At 42.1% G+C, this 8,335-nt stretch overlaps 2 pseudogenes; both read left to right on the top strand.

Annotated features, from left to right (window-relative positions):
• Nucleotides 1-653: 653 nt before the first annotated feature.
• LOC149246272 (uncharacterized protein At2g34160 pseudogene) lies at nt 654-1,088 on the top strand (annotated as a pseudogene).
• Nucleotides 1,089-7,617: 6,529 nt separating this feature from the next.
• On the top strand, nt 7,618-8,039 carry LOC149246271 (uncharacterized protein At2g34160 pseudogene; annotated as a pseudogene).
• Nucleotides 8,040-8,335: the final 296 nt, after the last annotated feature.

The following is an 8,335-nucleotide window of genomic DNA, read 5'->3' as shown; positions in this document are numbered from 1 at the left end:
AACGATGAGAGGAGCAGACAGATCCGAAGAAGAGGAGCACAGAGAGCCATCAGAGCAGAAACCATATAAATATGCATTAACGTAAACGGAGGCAGAACACTATGAATCCCTGACAAATACACTATCAGAGTTGCACAGATGGATGGCAGATACAACACGATGGGAAAATCCAGCGGTCGCAGGTGATAAAGATGCACGCAGGTTAACGAGTGGGAGGACGGGCCGGAGAGGTGAATGTGAACCGTCGGATCAAAGAGCAGTGGATCCAACGGTCGTCACACGCGAAAGATGTGCAGATGATAATGCGCGGGAGATGTACACGTAGGCAGTAAGTGGTATTCCCCGCACCGCCCACCGGGGTTCGGTGGTATACGTACAAGGGCCAACGATCCAATCAAAATACGACGTGTGGCAGATGAAAACCGCCGCCCCCGCAGGTTAACGCGTATGCAGGTTTTGGCGAGGAAAGGTGCGACTGCCGTCCGATCACGGCGGGGTTTGATCGGACGGTGAGGAGATGCACGAGGTTTAATGTGCAAGCAAAAGGCCGTAGCGACGCGGGAACCGTTGGATGAGGGTGATCAACGACTGCGATTGCGAATGCGGCAGAGGCTAATATGGGCGCGATTACGTGGGTCTTTGGAATAAAACAGTGGAGGCGGAGAAGTAACGCAGAGGTATTAAGAGGGGAAAATTTCCTGAAGAGAAAAGCACAGGAACGATGGCCGTGGAAGAAATCACTGAGCGAGTTGGAAACATGGATCTGAATGATGTTCACAAGAAAAACAGGATTCAAGTCTCCAATACCAAGAAGTCGCTCTTCTTCTATGTCAACCTCGCCAAGAGGTATATGCAACAACATGAAGAAGTGGAGCTATCTGCTTTAGGAATGGCCATTGCCACAGTGGTTACTGTTGCTGAGATATTGAAGAACAATGGTCTAGCTGTAGAAAAGAAAATCTCAACATCTACCATTGATATGAGAGATGAATCAAGAGGCCGTCCCATCCAGAAAGCAAAGGTTGAAATAATACTGGGAAAATCATAGCAGTTCAATGATTTGATGGTTGCTGCTGCTGAAGAGAGGGAAGCTGAAAGATCAAGCGAGTCAGAGGAAACGACAGTGACTGAGGAGGAAGCCTAAGAGACGGTGTAAGCGGAAACGAATGGACAAAGGCATGGGAATGTATAAAACAGTAGAAACAGAGAACTGTTGGTGTGGTTATGGTGGTGAAGAACCCGAGGGTGAGATAGTAGAAGCAGCAGAGGCAAAAGAGGCAGAAAAAGCAGCGGAGGCTGTAGAGGCAGCAGAGGCATGAGAGCAGGAGTGAGACAACCTCAGTTGAATAGAGTGCAGCAGCATACCTGTTTATACCAAGGTTGGGTTGGAGCCCAAGAGGTTGGAGCCTCAGAACTGAACATGACTGAAGTCATTGGGGTAGGTGCTCCTAAGTGCAGAACCATTGCAAAAAAGAGTTGGTGCTCTGGAGGTTGGAGCCTCACTGAAGTCCAAGTTGGAGCTTAGCAACTCTTCACAATCATATTTATACTTATATTGTATTTATTTCTTTTCATTGTCTTGAGTTTTAATAAAAGCATTAAATTCAGCTGTTGATTTCTGTGTTTTGTGTATACATATACATATCTATATAGGTTATGGGCAATCACTTGAACAATTAAAAAAATAAATAGTAAGAAATACTGATTCACCCCCCCCGGTATTTCCAACAATTGGTATCAGAGCAGGCTTCTTCATACTAGCTTAACAGCTTGAAGAAGGATCCGCAGCCATGATGAGAAACCACGAAGCATCAGGAAGACCTCCTTTGTTCGATGGCACTAACTTTGGTTTCTGGAAGAAAAGAATGACTTACTACTTAATGTCCCTTGGACCTGAAGTCTGGCATTTTTTTCAAAATGAATACAAAACTACTTCCACTCTTCCAACAGACCAAGACGAGAGGAAAGCCTACATCGAAAATGCAAAGGCCATGAACTCCATCACTAGTGGAATCACTGATTCTGAGTTTACAAAAATCATGCAGTGTACCTCGCCCAAAGAAATGTGGGAGAAGCTAGTTGGCTTGTACGATGGAGACTCAAAAGTCAAAAAGGCAAAGCTTCAAACTCATAGAAGATAATTTGAAAGTTTGAGGATGGAAGATGAAGAAGATATTGCAGCATACCTCCTCCGAGTAGCTGAAGTGGTAAATTCCCTGAAAGGATTGGACGAAAAAGTTGAAGAAAGTACCATTGTTCAAAAGGTATTAAGGTCTCTTCCAGACAGGTTTGACTCCAAAATAAGCGCTATAGAAGAAGCAAAGGATCTAGATACCCTCAAAATGGATGAACTCCATGGAATTCTCACTGCCTATGAAATGAGGAAAGGTGGCCCAAGCTCCAAAGATGCAACATTCAAGGCCTCAAGGTCAAAGAAGGGGAAAGAAAGGAATGATTGTAGTGATGAGTCAGATGTGGAATCCGAATTGACTCAATTTATACGAAAGCTGAAGAAAGGATCTAAGCTTAAAGGCAAGTATCCTCTTATTTGTTTTAAATGTGGTAAAATAGGTCATTATGCAACAAAATTTCCTCATAAACATGACAGTGATGATGAAGGAAATTCTAAAAGAATGGCACATAAAAAGAAAGGGTTCAATAAGAAAAACTTCTTCTCCAAGCAAGATGAGTCTGATGAGGATGAGTTTATGGTCATCAAAAGGAAATCAAATGAGGAAAGCGATCATGATGAAAGCCAAGAAGCATTGTTCATGGCACTCACAGATGATGATGACTCGGGGTTGGAAGGAAATGTAGATGAACTGTTAATAACTGCCATTGAAGAAAATGAGAAACTACAGAACAAAATCATTTCTCTCAAAGTGGAAAACGAGGAAATAAGAAGGAGAGAAGATCTCTTGGAATCGAAGCTTAAAGAAAAGGAAGAGACTTGTGAAGAACGCGAGATCGAAATAGTGTCTCTGAGAAAGGAGTTGGAGCAAATTAAAAAGGGTTGTAAAAGCTCTCAAATACTTGAGACTATTCTGAAAAAATCAAAAACCTCAACATGACAAGTCTGGAATAGGTTTCAAAGGAGAATCCTCAAGCACTAAGAATAATGTGAAAAGCTATGCCGATGCACTTTCCTGCAATCCAAAAGATGAAAAGTGCACCCTAGATCCCAAGAATGAAGAGAGAACTACTCCAAAGAAGAATGTGGAATCAAATCATGGACACTACAACAACTACAAACCTGTACTCCACCAAGGGCCCATCGCAAATCCAAAGAACGAGGGAGGAGTAATTCCCAGGAAGGAAATCGACTCAAACCGTGGTTGCTTCAACAAGTACAAAACCATCTTTCTTGGACACTGCTTTCACTATAAAAACTTCGGTCATCAAGCCAGACATTGTATGGCTCGCAGAAGTGAAAAGACAAAACTAAAGGATAGAATAATCAACTCATATGCCTCCAAAAGGCAGGGACAAATCAAAACCTTCAATTCATTTGATCCCTTGACCAAATTTGATCTGATTTGCTCTTTCTGCTACAATAATGGACACTATGAACAAGACTGCCCACTCAAAGGAAGAAAGACGAGTAGCAAGAACTCCAGCATGGACAAATGCAGCCTAGCTCTATATGCTCAAAATAATGGAAACCAGTGGTTTATAGATAGTGGGTGCTCCAAACACATGATAGGAGACAGAAGGAAGTTTGTCTCGCTGAGCAAAAAGGAAGGGAATGTGTCCTTTGGAAGCGGATCTGGCAGAATTGCAGGAAAAGGAACAGTTACTCTGATCAATGGAAAAGGAAAAGCTCAAGATGCTCTGCTGGTTGATGGACTCAAACACAACCTCTTGAGTGTCAGCCAAATCTGTGATCAAGGACATAAGGTTGTTTTCAGCACCAAAGACTGTGAAATAAGGAACTCTGCCTCAGGGAAACTTGTGGCAAAAGGGGTGAGAACACCAGACAACATTTACATTCTGAACAAGATTCAAGAAAATAAATGCTACCTGAATCAACAGATGGGAGTTGGTTGTGGCACAAGCGACTTGGACATACAAGCTTCGAAAATCTGATCAATATCAGCAAGATCAAAGTTGTACGAGACATCCCAAGGCTGTTCAAACCAAATCAAGCAGTATGTGGTCCATGTCAACATGGAAAGCAGACCAGAATCAGCCACAAGACAAAGGAACACTCTACATCAAATCCCTTAGAGATCATCCATGCTGATGTATGTGGGCCAACTAGAAATCAAGCACTCCAAGGAGAAAGGTACTTTGTGTTATTTGTTGATGATTATACTAGAATGATGTGGATATATTTCATAAAGTATAAATCTGAAACTTTTGAGTGTTTCAATAATCTAAAAGCCCTTGTAGAAAATGAAAAAGATTCAAAAATTAAGTGCCTCACAACAGACAAAGGAGGAGAATTCACATCAAACGAGTTTAGTGAGTTCTGTAATATTCATGGAATTAAAAGGGAATTCTCGACTGCCAGAACACCTCAGCAAAATGGGGTAGTTGAAAGAAGAAACTGAACAGTCCAAGAAATGGCAAGAACTATGCTATTAGCAGCAGACTTACAGCCTAGATTCTGGAGAGAAGCAGTAGGGACAGCTGTATACACACTGAATCGAACTCAATTAAGACCAAATTGTGATAAAACTCCTTATGAGCTATGGAAAGGAAGACCTGCTTCGATGAAGTACTTCAAGATCTTTGGAAGCAAGTGCTTCATAAAAATAAATGATGGTTCACCAGGAAAGTTTGATTCTCAGGTTGATGAAGGGATATTTCTTGGATACTCTACACGGAGCAAGGCTTACAAGTGTTATAATTATCGACTGAAGAAAATAGTGGAAAGCATTGATATAAAGGTTAATGAAGATCTTCCAGTAAAGGAAATTGAAGAACATGAAGATGAATCTCTCATTGAAGAAGAAGAACCTAAAGAAGAAGAAATAGATGAGGAAGAAGAAGAAGAAGAAGAGGAAAGAGAACAACCTAATACCCCTTCTAAGACGAAGTATGTCCAAAGACACCATCCAGAAGAGCAGATCATTGGCGATAAAGATGAAGGTGTGTAGACCCGAAGAAGGATAAAAATTACACCCAAGAGAAAAGTCATTGCCCTCCTATCTATGATAGAACCAGAAACATTTGTAGAAGCAAGTAAGGATCCTCATTGGGTAAAAGCCATGGAAGAAGAAATGACCCAAATTGAGAAGAACAAGACATGGGAGCTGGTATCTCGTCCAAAGGACAAAAACATAATAGGAACCAAATGGGTGTTCAAAAATAAAATGAATGAGGAAGGACAGGTTATCAGAAACAAGGCAAGACTTGCCTGCAAAGGATATTCACAAATTGAAGGAATTGACTTTGAAGAGACATTTGCACCAGTGGCAAATTAGGAAGCTATCAAGATGTTCTTGGCATTTTCTTGCTCAAAAAGATTCAAAATCTATCAAATGGACGTGAAATTAGCATTTCTAAATGGGGAACTCAAGGAGGAAGTTTACATGGAGCAGCCAGAAGGTTTTGATCTAACAACATGAAAGGACTTAGTTTGTAAGTTGAAAAAGGCTTTATATGGGTTGAAACAAGCTCCTAGAGCTTGGTACGCAAGACTGGATCACTATCTACAACAACAAGGCTTCAAAAAGGGAGTGGCTGGAAATAATCTATACATAAAGACAGATCAAGATAAGTTACTAGTTGCTCTTGTTTATGTCGATGATCTGATTTTTGCTAGTAATAATGATGAAATGAGCCATGAATTTTCTCAAAACATGTCAAAAGAGTTTGAGATGTCAATGATAGGAGAGTTGTCCCACTTCCTTGGAATTCAAATATCTCAAACTAGAGCAGGATTGTGTATATCTCAAACCAAATATCTAAAAGACATGCTCAAAAAATATGGAATGGAAGATTGTACACCCATGAGCACACCTATGACCACAAACTGCAAACTGAGCAAAGATGATGACTCCCCTCTAGTAGATGCAACTCATTACAGGTCAATGATTGGAGCCCTTCTATACTTAACAGCTACACGACCAGACATAATGCAAGCAGTAGGAATGGTGGGAAGATTTCAATCTACTCCCAAACAATCCCATTTATTAGATGTAAAAAGAATTCTCAAATATCTGAAGGGAACTTCTGATTTGGTCTTTGGTATCCAAAGGACTCAACACTGACTGTAACTGCATACACCGATGCTGATTGGCATGGAAGTATAGATGATCAGAAAAGCACTAGTGGAAATGCATTCTTCCTAGGAGACTGTTTGGTATCCTGGCTCAGCAAAAAACAGTCATCCATATCATTATTCACAGCCGAAGCTGAGTATATTGTTGCAGCAGACTGTTGTTCTCAGATACTATGGATGAAGGAAGCTCTAAAAGATCTCGACATGTGTACAGATCAACCAATTTTCGTCTATTGTGACAACACAAGGGCTATCAGTCTTAGTAAAAATCTTGTGATGCACTCAAGAACCAAACACATACCAATCAAGTATCATTTCCTCCATGAACAAGTAGCTGAACAAAACATCGTCTTGGAATATATCAGTACTAAGGAGAAGATAGCTGATATTTTCACAAAACCTCTTCCTCGAGAAGCATTCGAACATCTGCGTCAAAAGATGGGGGTTATTTCTTTATCATCACTCACATTCATTCATAAAGATGTAGCAAGATAGGGGGAGCAGTTTGACAGGGGGAGTCCATATGCATCCCTTTGCCATTGATGTCAAAGGGGGAGAAAGCAGAAGAATATTGCCGTCAATAACAAAGGGGGAGATTGTTTGACACAGATTGTCATTGATGTCAATATGGCAATATTCGAGGAGCAGATAGAGATGAGAGGAGCAGACAAAGCCGAAGAAGAGGAGCACACAGATCCATTGGAGCAGAAACCATTATCGGAGCAAAAACCATAAAAATATGCATTAACATAAACGGAGGCGGAATACTATGAATCCTCGACAAATACACTATCAGAGTTTCGCAGATGGACAACAGATATAGCACGACAGGCAGATCCAACGGTCGCGGGCGATAAAGATGCACGCAAGTTAATGAGCGGGAGGACGGGCGGGAGAGGTGAATGTGAGCCGTCGAATCAAAGAGCAGTGGATCCAACAGTCATCACACGCGAAAGATGCGTGGACGATAATGCGCGGGAGACGTACAGGTAGGCGGTAAGCGGTATTCCCCGCACCGCCCACCGAGGTTCAGTGGTATACGTACAAGGGCCAACGATCCAATCAAAATACGACGTGTGGTAAATGAAAACCGTTGCCGCTGCAGTTAACGCGTATGCAGGTTTCGGCGAGGAAAGGTGCGACTATCGTCTGATCGTGGCAGGGTTTGATCGGATGGTGAGGAGATGCACGAGGTTTAATGTGAAAGAAAAAGGTCGTAGCGACGCGGGAACCGTTGGATGAGGGTGATCAACGGTTGCGATTGCGAATGCGGCAGAGGCTAATATGGGCGCGATTACGTGGGTCTTTGGAATAAAACAGTGGAGGCGGAGAAGTAACGCGAAGGTATTAAGAGGGGAAATTTTCCTGAAGAGCAAAGCACAGGAACGATGGCCATGGAAGAAATCACTGAGCGAGTTGGAAACATGGATCTGAATGATGTTCACAAGAAAAACAGGATTCAAGTCTCTAATACCAAGAAGTCGCTCTTCTTCTATGTCAACCTCGCCAAGAGGTATATGCAGCAGCATGAAAAAGTGGAGTTATCTGCTTTAGGAATGGCCATTGCCACAGTGGTTACTGTTGCTGAGATATTGAAGAACAATGGTCTAGTTGTAGAAAATAAATCTCAACATCTACCATTGATATGAGAGATGAATCAAGAGGTCATCCCATCCAGAAAGAAAAGGTTGAAATAATACTAGGAAAATCAGAGCAGTTCAATGATTTGATGGTTACTGCTGCTGAAGAGAGGGAAGCTGAAAGATCAAGCAAGTCAGAGGAAACGACAGCGACTGAGGAGGAAGCCTAAGAGACGGTGTAAGCGGAAACAAATGGACAAAGGCATGGGAATGTATAAAACAGTAGAAACAAAGAACTGTCGGTGCGGTTATGGTGGTGAAGAACCCGAGGGTGAGATAGTAGAAGCAACAGAGGCAAAAGAGGCAGAAAAAGCCACGGAGGTTGTAGAGGCAACAGAAGCAGCAGAGGTAGGAGAGCAGGAGTGAGACAACCTCAGCTGAATAGAGTGCAGTAGCATACCTGTTTATACCAAGGTTGGGTTGGAGCCCAAGAGGTTGGAGCCTTAGAACTGAGCATGACTGAAGT

Source organism: Pinus tabuliformis, chromosome 7, assembly GCF_031772625.1.
Source record: "Pinus tabuliformis cultivar Carrire ecotype Pingquan chromosome 7, CPIR1, whole genome shotgun sequence".
NCBI classification, from domain to species: Eukaryota; Viridiplantae; Streptophyta; class Pinopsida; order Pinales; family Pinaceae; genus Pinus; species Pinus tabuliformis.
This window is presented reverse-complemented; position numbering and strand designations above follow the sequence as displayed.